A 17137-nucleotide genomic window follows, 5' to 3' on the forward strand; every position below is an offset into this window, starting at 1 on the left:
GAGAAAGGCCCCAGGAGAGCCGGAGCACCAGGAAGTTGAGGATGGAGGGAACGAACGGGGGGGGGGGGGGGGGGGGGGGATGGGAGCAGGAGAGGAAGGTCTTTATATGAAAAAAGTGTCAACTCCATGTCTGGTCGCCCAAGCCGCTCAAACACCCCAACCAGGAGCTGTGACTTACCCTCAACTGTTTCCTCATTTGACTTTCACAAGACCACCCAGAAGACCTTGTATGCATATATGCATAATCCACGGGCACAGACAATAGGATGCTGAAGGCCTGGGGTGAGGGGCTGGGGTGGCTGGAAGGGGTCAATGGAGGGAAAAGGGGGACATATGTAATACTTTCAATAATAAAGAATAATGAAAAAAAACACCAACAAAATCCTGTGAAATGGATTTCACGTGGACTTTTCTTACTCCGTCATCTCAAGCTCCGTTCCTTCAGACCAGGGTGATGACCTCACTCATCCCTGCTGGCGGGGCCAGAAACAGGTTGGTCCTACAAGTACTGGGGATGTTACTGTCAGCGGATCAATTAGCCAGGCTTTGTGCAGGCCAAGAAGCAAACTGTTTGCCAAAACTCCTCTGAAAGGAGTGAAAATCATTAGGGTTTGAGGGTCATGCTAACGTAACCCACCCGGAAATCTATTTACCCCGAAAACTGCTTCTAAAACTGTGCTTTGCTGCCGTTTCTTTCTCACAACGGATTTTAACAAACAAAATAGATTTCCCAATGAAAACACACCTGGAAGTAAAGTCTCCGGTTAATGCCTCCAACCCTCGTAACCTCCAAACTCCAGGAGAGCCGATCCATCAGCCTGGGCCGGCCTGCCAAGCTGTGGGCCAAGACAGAAACACACCTTCTCCACAGCCCGAGGCCAGGGTGACCGCTGTGGCCAAATACCCGTGGGCTCCCTGGGGAGCTGCACCACCAAGCAGGGACCCTGGTGGGCACTGGTCTCCCCTGGCCTGCTCGCAGGCAGCCTCACTTGTGGCTGCTGGAGGACGGCGCACCCAGTCCTGCTTCCCTAAAGACGTGTGTAATGTCAGCATTTTGAAAAGTTCATCTTATCAGGGGTCTGATCACTCCTACATACTTTCTTGTTTCTATATCTGCTAGCTTCCTTTTTGCTTGCATTGTTTCCAATAGACTCCACAGCCTCTGAGCCCTAGTTGGTGCTCATTAAATATCTGTGGTGTGAATGAATGAATGAACAAACGAAGGGAGGAAGGAACTTACATGGTGCCCCAGTAATTTTGGAAAGTGGCTCAGTTAGAGGGAAGCACAGCCTTTCTAAGGGGAGACAGAGGCGAAGGAGATGTGACCTTGGGCCCTTTTGGGGTCACATGACCTCTCTGGATCCCGCTGCGTGCCTTTGTAAGATGAGAATGTTTGTGTTTGCCCTGTTTCATTCATTGTATCAGTGAGAATAAAAATAGAAAATAATTACATGGTAAGATATGCTCAAGAGAGAAATTCCCATCCCAGAGGCTCTGCAGTTTACATAACCAGGGATAACCTCTGCTGTCACTTACAGGTATAATTATATCTCCATGGGGTGGGAAGACTAGGAAATGGTGGGGCTGCTGCCGAGGTCATGGGCTCGGGTGGGGACTCTTGGACTCTATCCAGGGATTATCAAGGAAGACAGTGAGGCTGGAGAATGTTCTGGCTCCCTGGCCACTGGGACCTGGACTGAGCCAGCTCTCCGCTGAGGCCAGGCTCGGTTCTGTTTGCATGCACGTCCCTCTTGGGCCAGGGTTACAGTGAGGGATGGTACTGAGCTTCAAGCAGAGGCCTGCTTTATACATGAGCTCCTGACATTCAAACTCAATGAGCCCTACTCATCAAGCAGGAAGCAGCTGGAGATGTGCTGAGAACAAAAGCAAACTCCCTCAGGGATTTTCCCACCCGATGACTATAAACCCCTCTATGACCTCAGCTCAGGGAGTGACTGTGGCTTTAAGGCCTGCATCAAGCCTGTGACCGGCACCTCTCCGAAGGTCCGAGCTTCACCTCAGCCCCTAAGCCGTCGGCGTTGGTGATGATCTCGGCCTCTGCCTGCTTTGGAGGACGATGACAGTGCGGACGGCTCTTCCTCTGTACAAAAGAGGCAGCTGAGGTCGGATCCGTGACCCAGACCACATGGAGGTGCTTCTTTTACCTTCTTCCTACCAGCCTTTTCGTCCAAGGGTAGACCAGCAGGCTCTAGCGCCCACTGGCTGTGTGGAAGCGTCTGTCCGCCTCAGCGTCCCTGGGCCGGGACTGGATGAACAGCTCATGTATCTCATCAATCCCGTGTGTCTTCCTGGGGCTGGGATAACAGGCCTCCCGGGCCCCTCCTCCCTCCCCTCGCCTGCACAGACTCAGTCTCGGGACCCTGTCAGGACCTCTGGATAGAGTGGCAGTTTTAATTGTGGTGGCCTTGTTCCTCCATGGGGCGGCCTTCCTGCTGTCACCTGCAGCACCCCCTACCCTCACCCCCCTCCTGTGTCTGCATCTGTCCTCCGCCTCTGTGAATCTGATAGAAAGAAACAGATTCTCTCACTGATAATGGCTCCAAATGAGCTGGATGTTCGCCCAGAAGGTGCTGTCAGGAGGCAGGTGGCCTGACAGGTGTGAGCCAGGCCATCTGTCCTGGGTGGGGTGGCACTGGCTTGCTCCAGGCAGCCAGGCCGTCTGTCCTGGGTGGGGTGGAACCAGCTTGCTCCAGGCAGACTCTGTGCCCACAGCCCTGGGAGACCCACAGGCATCAAGGAAAGTCAAGGTCAACACGAGCAGGGGCAGGAGTCTACACCGTTCCAGCTGCAGAACCCCTGACTTTGGCCACACGGCTAATCCCATGTGTGCCTCAGCTTACTCTTCTAAAAATTAAGGATGATAAGAACTACCTTACAGGCATTCATAGATGTAAAGAAAGCATTTCTGCTGGCAGTTCCTGAACAGGGGGCACCCTAACAACATGAAAACTCTGGACTCCTCATGCTAAGTCAACACAGAGCTCACGAGGCCCCTACTGGGATCTGGCTACCTGGGCCTGTGTCCTGACTGGGAATCGAACCAGCAACCTCTCGGTGCCCAGGACGACGCCCAACCAACCGAGCCACACCGGTCAGGGTACATGCAGTTTAATTTTAAAGTCTTGATGGACAACAGCTCCCTCTGTGCTTCATTGCCCCAAGTGTCCAGAATGGGTCCTTAAAGATCCTTGCCGACTAGCGTAGAAATGGGCTAGGCTGCCTTCAAAGACAAACAGGTGAGTAACTTGCTTTCAGCCCCTAAATAAAGAAATGCTTATTTCGTCTTACGCACATTTGGGGACCTGAGGGGAGAGAACAGTTCTCACATTATTTTGTAGAGAACAGCTGACCCGTGGGAGTGGATGCAGAGAAAAATCAGAATCTCCCATGAGCTGTCGTTTTTCCAGAACCCCAACGTTCTTCCCCATTAGGCCAATGTGTCCGAATCTAGGGCAGGAGAACCTGGGGGTACTCCTGGGCAGGGGAATAGGAGGGAGACAGGAGCTCAGATTTCACTGGCTGCTGGCAGGGAAAGTGGCGGTGCTGAGTGGAAAAGACAGGCCATTTCCCTCCCCAGGACAGGAAACCAGCCCGCCATCTGTACAGGGTCCAGAGGTGCACGTGTGCCTGTGAACACCTCCCAGCTTTCTTTATCTCCAACTGCAACAACGCATGGATTACTTCACGCTCGCATTTTTCCATTGAGGTCACCCTTCATTAGTCCCGCCCAAATGATAAGGAGAAACATTGAGGAAAAGCGCAAGGATGTACGGGATAGGTAAGAGCTGATACACATTTGAAACTTATCTAATGTATGAACCAATGTCATCCTAGTAATTTTAAAAAATGAGCTGGTGAACAGAAAGAACAAAACAGGCGGACGGACCAGGATGGGGCACTAAAGGAGAGTGTGCAGCGGGAAAAGGAACAGAGGAAACTCAGAGAGGCCAGGCTCCTGGGGACCTGGAACACACCTGCCCACAGGTCCGATCCACACCCACGCCAGGAACCTTCGGTGGGGAGGCAAGAGGCGACCTTCCTCCACCCACACTTCACTCCCGGCTTCGGGGCGAGTCCCCGACGCAAGTAAACAAGGAGAAGGGCAGTGCTCTAGTCCCTGCCCCAGTGGACAGTGGCACAGTGAAGAGGTCAGTTCTCACTGGGACCAACACGGTGCCTTACAGATAGGCAGTGCTCTCTGGATGTTCTGTCCAGTGAATGAATGAATGAACTGGACCTGCAGGAGGAAGGATCTTCATTAGAGAGAACACTCCTTTAAGTGCAAATGCATTGCCCGCCTCTCTCACCAGGACTACTTTTTAAACAAATTTTTTAAAATTTTATTGACTTTTAGAAAGAGAGAAGGAGGAGGAGGTGGAGGAGGAGGAGGAGGAAGAAGAGGAGGAGGAGGAGGAGAGAGAGACACACATAGATTTGTTTGCATTCATTGGTTGCTTCTCCTATGTGCCCTGACTGGGGATTGAACCCACAACCTTGGAGTATCAGGACAATGCTCTAACCAACTGAGCTCTTGACCACTGGGTCTGCAGACAGCTCTCTCCTTCCTCTAGTCACCTGTACACTGAGTCTCTTTGCTGTCCTTGGACATTTTCCAAGTATAGATTTGGGTCTCTAATGGGTACATGCCCTCTTGCCCCCAACAAGATTGTACACCATGTGAGGGCAGGTACTTGCTGCTAAAATACCTCCTCCTCTTCACATACAGCCTCACCTTTGACCAGCTTTGGGGAGGGGCACATGCCAGGCTTCTGTAAAGTGCTAGATGCCCACTTCCGACAGTAATCCTAAGCAGTTCCCTTTCTGAGGAAAGGAGGGTCCGAGCCAACCTGTGAAGCTTTGTATCAACACTCCACCTGTTCCCCTGTTGGCACGTTGGACTCTGGAGATCAAGGCAGTAGTCCAAGGTCTATATTCTCAAAAGTTCTTCAGGTAATGACTGGGGCTGACATGCCAGGACTCCCTGCCTCTGCCGACCCTCAGCACGGAGCAGGGGGCTTCCACGGACGTGCTTCTGAGTAGAGCCGCTCTAATGGACAAGTTGGAAACAAACAAGCCTCAAACCCAAGGAGACTGATAAGGCTGTGGACTCGAACTGTAATTACAAGTGGGAAGAACGGGCCAAATCCCAGTTGGGAAACAAAGCTTCTTTAAAACACCGCAGAGTAGATGGCTCCGGAGACGCCAGGGGCAGGACAGATCGTAAGACACACACACAAATAAACTGACTGGAAAAATACCAGGAGAGGCATCCGCTGGAGCCAAACCCAGTATCTTGAAATTGCTTATTCCAAATGAGTGCCTGATGCCAGGAGGAGGTGGTGCCAATATTCTCAAATGCAATTTACCTTTAAAATTTAAAAAGTTCTCTCTCCGGAATAAAGTACCCAATTTTACTTAAAAGCATAAAAATGGCTAATTAAAGTATCTCCAGAAACTAGTAAAGTGCCTGGCAAATGGTGTTCATTGTTCAGCTTATGGATAAATGAATGAATGAATGAAACAGGAAAGAAGAGAGAGAGAAGCAACAGGATGGCACAGAATCGTTACTAGAGAAAAGGGTCTCAACGGGCAGCTCATGCCTACCTCCCACCCCAAGACTTCTGACGCCTGTCACTCCAGACAGCCCCCTATAAAACCTAGTGACTATGTTCTCATAAGGCCTTAGTCAGGCCCATTCACAGCAGCCCTACTCACAATAAGCCAAACATGGAATCCACCGACCAGCCATCCAATGATGAGTGAATAAGCAAAATGTTATGTTATGTCCGTGCAATCAGGCTTTATCCTGCCATAAGTAGGAATGGGATTCTGATGCACGCTACAACGTGGAAGTCTTTAAAACATTCTCCTGAGTGAAAGAGGCCGGTTACAAGAAACCACAAGTCATCTGATTCCATTGACGTGACATGACCAGAATAGGCAAATAGAGACAAAAAATAGAAGTTGCCAGAAGCTGGAGGCAGGGTGAATGAGAAGTGGCTGCTATTGGATGTCATGTTTGTTTCTTGGGTTGGAATATGCGGTACAATGAGATTGAGGTGACTGTTGCCTAATTCTGGGACTACAATAAAGACCGGAGAATTGTCCCCTGCAGAAGGGTGGGTTTGTGGAATTAAATTATACCTCAGTGAGGCTGTCAAACAAAGGTAACGATCGTTGTGAAGAGCCATACTAAGTCAGACAGATGAGGACACGTTCAACAGGACTGGAGATAATCACACAGCCATTTGCTGACTTTCTTTTAAAAAACCCTGGATGCGAGATAGAACGTGCCATGCCCTCATTCCCGATTCCCTCAGGGAAGATGGGTCTGCAATGGCTGCGCATTGGCTTTCTCCAGAGGAGCTATCAAATGTGCTGTGTTTTGGTTTATAAAACATGTTCAGTTGTTAGAAAACCCTAAGGACTCCACCAAAAACTATTAGATTTAATAAAGGAATTAGACAATGTAGCAGGATACAAAATTAACATCCAGAAATTGATGGCATTTTTATGCCAAAAATGAATTCTCAGAAAGAGAAACTAAACAAATAATCCCATTTACCATTGCAACAAAACAATTAAGATACCCAGGAATAAACTTAACCAAGGAGGTAAAAGACTTGTACTCGGAAAGCTACAGGACATTGAAAAAAGAGAGAGAGGAAGATATAAACAAATGGAAGAATATACCAGCTTTATGGATTGTAGAATTAACTTTATTAAAATGTCCATACTACCCAAAGCCATCTAAAGATTCAATGTAATCCCTATTAAATTACCAACAGCATATTTCACAGATCTAGAACAAATACTCCAAAAATTTATATGAAACCATAAAAGACCCCGGATAGCAACAGCAATCTTAAGAAAGGACAAAGCTGGAGGAATCATAATACCAGATATCAAGTTATATTACAGAGTCACTATAATCAAAACAGCCTGGTACTGGCACAAGAACAGACATATAAATCAATGGAACAGAACAGAGACCCAGAAATCGACCCAAGCCATTACACTCAATTAATATTTGACAAAGAGACAAGAACATACAATGGAGTCAAGATAGTCTCTTCAATAAATGGTGTTAGGAAAATTGGACAGATACATGCAAAAAAAAAAAATGAAACTAGACCATCAACTTACACCATACACAAGAATAAACTCAAAATGGATAAGGGACTTAAATGTAAGTGAAACCATAAAAATCCTAGAAGAAACCATAGGCAGCAAAATCTCAGACATCTCTTGTAGCAATATGTTTGCAGATACAGCTCCTAGGGCAAAGGAAACTAAGGAGAAAGTAAACAAATGGGATTACATCAAAATAAAAAACTTCTGTACAGCAAAAGAAACCCTCAGCAAAATGAAAAGCCCACTGTGTGGGAGGACATACTTGGCAATGACACATCTGATAAAGGTTTAATATCCAAAATATATAAGGAATTCATACAACTTAACAGAAGGAAGATAAATAATCCAATTAAAAAATGGGCAAATGATCTAAATAGACATTTCTCCAAAGTACACATATACATGGCCAAGTGACATATGAAAAAATGCTCAAAGTCACTGATCATCAGAGAGATGCAAATTAAAACAACGAGGTATCACCTCACACCTGTCAGAATGGCTACCATCAACAAATGACAAGTACTGGCGAGGATGTGGAGAGAAGTGAACCCTAGTACACTGCTGGTGGGAATGCAGAATGGTGCAGCCATTATGGAAAACAGTATGGAGTTTCCTCAAAAAATTAAATAGGGGACTGCCATTTGACCCAGTGATCCCACTTGTAGGAATCTATGTATATAAAAGCCTAAGCGACCGTCAGACCGTTGAACCGGTAGCTATGATGCGCAATGGCCACCAGGGGGCAGATGCTCAATGCATAGGCATGGAAACATGAAACAGACTGCTGAATCTCAGATGGAAGGGGGGTGGGGGGAAGACGGGAAGAGATTAACCAAAGATCTTATATGCATACTAGAGGCCTGGTGCACAGATTCATGCACTGGTGGGGTCCCTCGGCCTGGCCTGTGGGGATCGGACCGAAACCACAGTCTGACATCCCACGAGGGGTCCCTGATTGCAAGAGGGTGCAGGCCAGGCTGAGGGACCCCACTGGTGCACGAATCCGTGCACCGGGCCTCTAGTATGCATATAAGATCTTTGGTTAATCTCTTCCCATCCTCCACCGACCAGAAAGAATGTATGCACCCCTATGTTCATAGCAATACAATTTACAATAGCTAAGAACTGGAAACAGCCCAAGTGCCCATCAGTAGATGAGTGGATAAAAAAGCTGTGGTATATTTACACTGCTGCATAGTAAAAAAGAAGAATCTCTTACCCTTTGAGACAACATGGGGGACCTGGAGAGTATTATGCTAAGTGAAATAAGCCAGTCAGAGAAAGACAAGTGTCACATGATCTCACTCATATGTGGAATCTAATGAACAACATAAACTGTTGAGCAAAATAGATCCAGAGACATGGAAGCATGGAACAGACTGTGGAATCTCAGAGGGAAGGCGGGGGGTGGGTGGGTGGGAAGAGATCAACCAAAGAACTTGTATGCATCTTTGCATCACCCATGGACACAGACAATAGAGTGGTGGAGGCGTGGGGTGGGGGGCGGGGCAGGCTATAAGGGGTCAATGGGGAAAAAGGGGACACATGTAATACTTTCAACAACAAAGATGATAAATAAAAACATGTTCATAGGAAACCCACCTGGTGGACAGTTACATCCATTTATCTGTTTATAGAAGGAGAGATAAAGGAAATGGGCCCACAGAGCCCTGCTCGCTGATTCCCTGGCTCTGAGGGAGTCCCAGGGAACCCCTGCTGAGAACTACGCCCGTGATGGAACCTCCCTGTGTGCCAGGGACATGAGCACCTCCGTGTCTTCCATGGGGCTCCCACCTCCTGAGAACTTAGCCTCTGTGGTGTATCCCTGAATTCCAACCAAAAGAACTGAAGGGAAGGTGCGGAGCAGAGAGGCAGCAAATTCTCATTGGTCCCTCCCCCAGGAGGTACTTAGGGGTGACAACGTCCCCAGGACAGCTGGGGAGGGTCCCAGAGTCCAGTGTGCGAGCAAGGTCACCAACGAGGCAAAGATCAAAGGACACCAGGCCTGGAGACGAAGGGCCACCCACAGCGGTGCAGCCACAGAAAGGCGAAGCGAAAGGAGCACAGGGAGCCGTGGGCCGCTGGGTGACTGCACGTTCCTCAGTAGATTGGCCTTCATTGGTTTAAAGCAATGAGGATCTTAACTCTGGGAAGACTAGGCACTTGATTTTCATGGTCACCTTCAAAACCTGGGAACTTCTTGAGGTTAGAGGACTTAAACAAGCTTTTGGCATCCCCTCCTCTCCCCCAGGGCTGAGAGAATGCGAGCAAGTCCTCTTGCATTGGGATAGTAATTTCACTGCCAAAATGATAAAGAGAAGTAGGCTTAGGATTAATTAACTCCCTGCCTTTAAGCTATTTTCCAAGTCACCTTTCTGCCTTCTGAAATGAGTGCACCGTTTGTGTTAGAAATGACAGTGGCTCCAAAGTGGGGTGTACCCTGGATTTGGGTACGACCTCTATAACTGTCCCCGCTTCATCGCCACTCAGCAGTGACAGCCAAACAAGTGATGGATGGGGTGACTGTGGGGCAAGCTGTCCTGGCTATTTGTGCTTCAGAGAACCAAGCGCCCTTAAGGGGATGTTTCCACGGCAGCGTGCACAGCGTCCGCTAGATGGGCACCGCTGGCTCCTGGAAAGACTGTCAGAAATCAATGGCTTCCCGAGTCTGGGAAGCCTGAGACGGACGCACTTGTGCAAATAGGTGACCTTTGCAAGCTCAGTCGGATCGTGCAGAAGAGAGTTCTGCACGCCCCTGAGGACCGCTTCCTGACCGCTGCTTCGGAACTGCAGCCTCAGCCGCAATGAGCGAGCACTGCACCGCCAGCGTGAGGGATCTGCCGCGGAGCACCAGCCCTCCTGTCGAAGCTCAGAGTCCTCCCAGGAACGTCTATGGCAGGAATGTGGTCACCTCATTCCAGAGGAGGGAGGCGTCACGTATACAAGGCCCCATGCCAGGGTGGGTCCTGGCACCTCACTGCTTGCTCACACCTCACCTATCTTCCTGCCTTCTCACCTGCCCTGCGGACAGTCTGCTGCCCACCTGCCCTATAATGCATCTTAACCCTAATCCCATACTGTATCCTAACCCTAATCCCATACTGCATCCTAACCCTAATCCCATACTGCATCCTAACCCTATACTGCATCCTAACCCTAACCCTATACTACATACCAACCCTAACCCTATACCGCATCTTAACCCTAACCCTATACCACATACTAACCCTAACCCTATACTGCATCGTAACCTATATTACATCCTAACCCTAACCCTATACTGCATCCTAACCCTAATCCTATACCATATACTAACCCTAACCCTATATCACATACTAAACCTAACCCTATACTGCATTGTAACCCTATATTACATTCTAACCCTAACCCTATACTACATCCTAACCCTAACCCTATGAAACATCCTAACCCTAACCCTAACTTTATACTATATACTAGCCCTAACCCTACTCTATATACTAATCCTATCCTTAACCTTGTACTACATACTAACCCTAACCCCAAGCCAGTCCAGGTCACTGGCTGGGGACATTGGTCAGCACAGGTGGAGAGTGAGTTGGAAGTGTTCCCGTCTCTATCACTGGTGAATGTTAGGGACTGAGTGTCTGTGTCCCCCCAAACCTGCATGTCACAGCCCCGACCCCCGGTGTGATGGTGTTAGGAGATGGGCCTTTGGGGGGCATTAAGCTTAGATGAGGTCATGAGATAGGGCCTCCATGACAGGAGTAGTGTCCTTGTCAGCAAAGGGAGAGGCTCTGGTCCCCTCCTCTGCCTGTGAGGACCCAGCCGCGAGGAGGTGGCCTCTGCCATCCGGGACAGGAGCTCCCCGCAGACACGGATCTCCCGTGCCAGCCCACCGAGCTGTGAGGCACCCAATCTACGGTACTCGTCACCACAGCCCCCCGAGGAGAAGACTCGAAGGAAGCCGGCAGGGGGACCTCCCACCGTCAGCCAGTCTGTGTGTGCTCACGGGCAGGTGACGTGTCAGCATCCTGGGCCACAGCCGGGTTTCTGCCCGACTGAAAACAGAACGGAAAGCCTGCAGGACGCAGGCCACCCCATCGGAATGCCTGCGGACCTGGTCTGGCTCCTGGACAATGGGGGTGCCACTCTCCAATGCGATCCACGTGGAGGGGTGCCACAGGGTGGATGTGGGACCTCAGGGGGCGAACTATGAGGCCTGGCTCCATTGAGGAAAGCTAAACTCAGCTACAGACAAACTATAAAAGTACTTCACGGAGGCCGTAGCAATACTCAAACGCCAACATTAACAAACAGGAAAAACTCCGGCAACCCAACCTGCAGGTAAGTTAGAATGGTGAGAGTTTTAGATATTTCCCTCCAAAGTTTCCTTTATCCCTAGGCTTAGACAGGTATTCATTCTCAGAAAGAGAAAGAAAAGTGTGGGAGAGACAGACAGACAGACAGAGGCTGCACAGAGAGAAACAGTGATGGAGAGAAAGTGCCAGGGAGTGAGACCGCTCCTGCCCCCTCCCCCCACCTACCCCCAGCTAAGACCCCGTGACCTCTTGCACAACCTTCCATCACCAAGGTCACCAAAGAACAGTCCGGATTCAATGAGACGGACAGAGAAGCATGAGCGCCCAGGAGCCTCACAGGGTCCCCAGCGTGAGGCCAGAGTGGAGAGCTGAGGAGGAAAAGGCAGGGGAGAAAGCCGGGCTGAGGTGTGCGAGGCACCGTTTCTTTTCTTATTTGAATCACTCGGACACATGAAGACGAGAGAAGGCTGCCGAGGTGAAAGGAGGCGGGGGCGGTGTCTGTGACCAGCCTGGCGGTCGGGGAGGAAGCTCTGGGTGGGAAGCACGGCCTGAGTCGGAGCAGAGACGGCCCTCGCCGTGCCTCTGGGCTACCCCGCTGGCCCTTTCTGTGTTTTCTATGGCTATGTTAGGAGGTTGCCACTCTAACCAGTCTTCCTCCAGTCCCAGCTGCCTTGGTGGGTCCACTCATACATTTCTACGGATGGTGGAGGCCAAACCCAGAGGTGCAGTGAAGTGATCAGATGTGGGGATCAGCTACGACCCTGCCCTTTCAAGCACCCACACTGGGCCCTGCTGCAGCACAGGCAGCAGGCAGGGCGCCCAGAGGCAGGGCTGGGCTGGTGAGGAACACCTGTGCGTGGGGCTGAGCCCTTCCAGGCTCACTGGCTTCTGGAAGAATCCATCTCCCAGACCTCATTTCCCTTTTCCCTGCCGACCAGCACTGCTCTCAGGCCTAAGGGGCACCCGCAGGTCCTCGCCTCGTGGTGCCCGCGGGCAGGTCCCCAACGGGGATGCTTGCTTTTCTCCAGGCATCTCTCCCCCCTGCTCTCCAGGGACCGGCCAGGGAAAACTGCTATAAAGGGCTCCTGGCATGACGTCTGCCCACCCAGGTGATCTCCCTTCGGAAGGACAAATGATTTGGGGCCAAGTCTATGAGCCAAGTCCATAGACAGTAGCGCCTGGCTGCACGCCTGACCAGGAGGCCTTAACGCATGTGCAAAGGTGATCACACAGGCGGCTACTCTCAGCCGCAGTCTCCAATGAGTGCCAAGCAGCCACAGGATGGTGACGGGTGTGTGGTTAGTGACATGGAACCACGTTCATAATTTATTTCTGTGCAAAAAGAGAGGTGACAGACAAAGTGGCACCACTTTTGTAAAGAAAGTGTGTTCTATGCATGAATAGATGGAGCATAGGAAGGTACACACCTGCCAAGAGCCGTAGGTGCCCAGACTCACAGGAGGAATATCTGCTGCATTGTTAGCAGCGAGTATCTTGGAGTGACTAGATTAGAGGTCACGTGTGTGCTTTCCCGCTTGTCTGAATTAACTTGATTGTCTGCCTTTTCCATGTTTTCCTCTTTGAACACCTCCGGCTCATTTGGAAATAACACTTTGAATGCTCCGAAGCTGACTTGAGAGCTCAACTTCCACTCCCCAGGCACCTCCGCTCAAGACACTCTAGTCTCCGACAGCGTGACCATCTGTGACCACTCAACGTGCTCTGTCCCCTCAAGGATGTAATCCCAAGGAGGCTTGACACAGAACTTTCAAGAATGGTGAGCAGTCAGCCAGGGTAGATGCGTCTGGCACCCCAGGGAACATCCTGCCTTGGTTGCCAGGTGACCCCTGGGGGGAGCGGCCCTGCCGCTGTCTCCTTTCACGGGGCCAGCACAGCGCCCCACACCCAGGGAGCGGCCGTGAAACCGCCCCGGAGTTACTAACCAGCCACGGACACCACCCACTGACAGCCCGGAGTCCCCACAACTTCCCCCCACTTCCTCACACCGCAGGCACCTACTGCCATTTCATAGTCTCCCAGAGAACATGCTCTGGAGGATTCCTTTGACCTTGGAGCCACCCATTCCTGAGCGTATTCAGGTGTGAAATCGCGTTCACAGCAGCGAAGGAGCGTGTGCTGTGATGCTGTCCCCTGGCAGCAGGTCCTTCTGAGCAGCATTATCTCCTGCATCCCACTTAAGTTCTCGTTTTTATTAATGTTTTTATATTTTTAATTGATTTTTAAAGAGAGAGGAAGGGAGACAGAAACATCAAAAAGAGAGACATATTGATCAGCTGCCCTCTGCTGGGGATCAAGCCCAAAATCTGGGTATGAATCGACTGGCAACCCTGTGATGCATGGGAAGACCCCCAACTAACTGAGCCCCCCGCTTCCAGGGCCACAGTTCTCATGTGACTTTTATTTTCACATTTGGCTCACTTCATAAAAGTGATTAGAAAAATGCAAAAATCTAAGTAGTGATTCCAGTGATAAGGAGCACAGATCAATCATTTATTTTCTGTAGGTTTACCAGTTATATGAATAGACATTACCAATGTGATAAATAACAATGAAGGTCCGGTCCATCCAAAGTTAGTGAATGGTATGTTCATTTTAGTAGGAAAAGAACAAAGCTAACTCATATGTGCATCACTACAAATAAATTGAATATTGGGTCTTAAAGGTAAGGTGTAATTGATAGGGGGACCTATCATCTGATAGATAGAGCATCTGAATTAACCTGAAAAATAACCATATTATTTTAAATCTTAGAACACATATACTTATGTGAATAGGGGTTTAAGTTTTTCTTAAGTTTCCTTTTCAAGGCCTGTGCAAAGCAATTGAGGTGACTCAGCTGTGAATCCAGCAAGCAGAACGGATAAGCAGGGTCAAATCGACCCGCCAGGAGTCAAAACATCATCTCATCAATATCGTCTCATCGCCTGATGACAATAGCTGATGTCTGTTCCCCAGCCCCTTCCCCTTTACAACCCTGTCCCCTGGACCCTACTGTGGAGACAGGATCTGAATGCTTGTAAGCGCCCTGTCTTCTTGGTGGGCTGGCCTTCTCAATGAATGCCCAATATGATCTAACCCTGCCTTTGTTATTGGACACAGCGACAGGCAGACAGGCAGCCCAGCCCACCCAGCGATTTCCCGGGAACATGAGGGACTTTTTAATCAATGTAGCTTTTAGAACCATTGGCCCAATCTCAGAACCTGGAGAGTTGTGGTTTATGCTTTCCACATTCTACTTTTGTACATATCTCAAACAACATGCTGTGAACAATAAGCAAAGGACGGTCTTTAGTTCCATCTGTATTCCCTGCTAACCTGTTGGGAGCCATTATAAATCACATATACATCTCCAGCTTACAACAAGAGGTTTCTGGCTCCTCCAAGCCAACTCCCGATTTGGCCTGGAGTTAAAAGTTAGCCTTGCGATTTAGCCTAGAGTTAAAAGATAACATACCCTCACCCTAAGCATAAAGCAAGCTACATCTCCGCTGATAAGCTGTGACATTCCAAAGTCTGTTACATCCTTAACGACTTCCTTTGCCCACCCCCTTCCTCTAGAAACAATATAAATACCACCCGCTGTAAAAAATAAAACTGAGGCTTGATCAGAACTTTGTCTTGCCTCCATTTCTTCGCGTCTCCTATCCTCTCATTCCTTTGCAGGATTTGGTGCGGTGTACCCACGAAGCGTGCCCTGCAGGTCGGGGCATAACTGGCGCCCAAACGTGATCTCCGCTCTCCAATCCTCCTCAGGAACGTTCACTTTTTATGTCCGGCCGGACCCCCTTTGGCGCCACTGGGATCGCCCTGTGAGTCAGCCTGCTTTTTTCCTGGTCGCCGCTCTGCTTACCCACTTTGCGAGTCAGACCTGTTGCTTTGGTAAGTGAACGCATTTATTTTGGATAGGCATTCTCTTCCCTCATTGCCTCCATCCTTGTCTCCTGCCTCTGGTCCACTTTGAGCACTCTCTTGTTGTTTCGGGGAAGAGTGAAAGGTACCCGATTTCGGCGGAGAGAACCCCGAATCACTCAGGCTTGTCCCTTGGTTTCGTTCCACGTGGTTGACTCCTTCCAAAAACCCTGCGTTCACCTTGTCTTAGTGGTCTTTCTGAGAAAATGGGGACTCCAGCTGAGACTCTGAAGTAAGTGTTTTTGCCTACTTTAAAGCTTAAACTGTCCACCCAAAATTAGAAGTAAACCAGTAAGAACTTGTGTCACTGTTACTCCGGGAAAACTCCTTGCCTACTTAAAAACGCAAGCCGTGCACCTTGTGAGCACTCATGGGGTGCCTGACTCCCGACTGGTGAATGCCTGAGGGTCCTAGCAGGTTACCTGCCTCACAAGGGTCCGAGTTGGCGGGTTATACCAACCGGCTGTTTACGTAGGAGGAGCGAGCTGCAGAAGCAGCTCCGAGGAAGGCACTTGAAAACAAGTTTCGATCTGGGGAGCTCTGATTCAGGGGCCCGAGTTGGCGGATTATACCAACCGGTTGCTTACGTAGGAAAACACACCTGTGGCATAAACAGGACTGAAGTAGTCTCTGCAGAGAATTTCAACATCCAGACCTATGACACGTGAACAGGGGCCTCTCTTTTGAGGTAGCGGTTGGCATCTTCCTCGCTGGTTCGTCTCCTTGTCGACTCCTGGGCTGACCTGGCACGGGGTTTATACGTCCCGGAGGCTTACGTGGAAGAGGCTAAGACATGGGTCAGGCTCTGAGTTCTCATGAGCTGTTTCTTAAAGGACTCAGGGAGTCCCTCAAGGCGAGAAGATTTAGGGTTAAAAAAAAGATTCAAAAGGCTTCTTACAGGACTCAGGGAGTCCCTCAAGGTGCGAGGATTTAGGGTTAAAAAGATTCAAAAGGCTTCTTACAGGACTCAGGGAGTCCCTCAAGGTGCGAGGATTTAGGGTTAGAAAGATTCAAAAGGCTTCTTGAAGGACTCAGGGAGTCCCTCAGAGCACGAAGATTTAGGGTTAAAAAGAAAGATTTAAAAGGCTTCTTTACTTTTGAAGAGGGGAGCACATGGCGATCCAATATGGACGCCCCCTCCCCAAGTATTCTAATTGCAAAATTTTACAAAAATTTAAAAATGCGTCTGGGATTTCTGTTCACGTGTAAAGAGAAAAACTGGCTTGGAACTAAAAGCGCGCATCATCCGATTTTGGACATTTAGATAGAGTTTTGAGCTAAAAATCTCTTTACAAATGTACAGAATAAAACCCAAGACTGATTATTTCCTAAGAAAAATGGCATATTTGAGCCAGGGAAGAAATGCAGGCTGGTTCTAGCAACAAGATTGTTATTTTTCCATAATAAAGTGATTTTTGAAATGTTAATAAAGCCTGTTCCAAAGTTAATCTTAAAAGCCTCAAAGAAATTTAGTAAAATTGTCTGTTATAGAAAAGTTACCAAAATAACTGCCTTAAAATAATAATCTAGATTTGAATCTCAAGAATTATTGATCTATATTAATTATAAAAATCTAAGTAGCCCGGTAAAAAACCGGCCCTTTGTTAATTGAAAAGGCTGGCCAAAACATTTCTAATGAGAAAAGGGGCTAGTTGCTTCCCACCTGTAGCAAATTCTTAAAGAATGTGGTCAATTTACATCTGATTAATCCAGGCTAGGCCAAACTTGTTCTTCCAGGGAAAACAGCACCC

At 49.0% G+C, this 17137-nt stretch overlaps 1 protein-coding gene across 2 annotated transcripts in view; it reads right to left on the reverse strand.

Moving 5' to 3' along the window:
• Positions 1-17137, reverse strand: part of DPP6 (dipeptidyl peptidase like 6) — a 592252-nt gene that overhangs the window by 417236 nt on the left and 157879 nt on the right. The window lies entirely within an intron of this gene.

Source organism: Myotis yumanensis, unplaced genomic scaffold (genome assembly GCF_028538775.1).
Source record: "Myotis yumanensis isolate MYYU_CA2020_CCGP unplaced genomic scaffold, mMyoYum1.0.hap1 SCAF_9, whole genome shotgun sequence".
NCBI lineage: Eukaryota > Metazoa > Chordata > Mammalia > Chiroptera > Vespertilionidae > Myotis > Myotis yumanensis.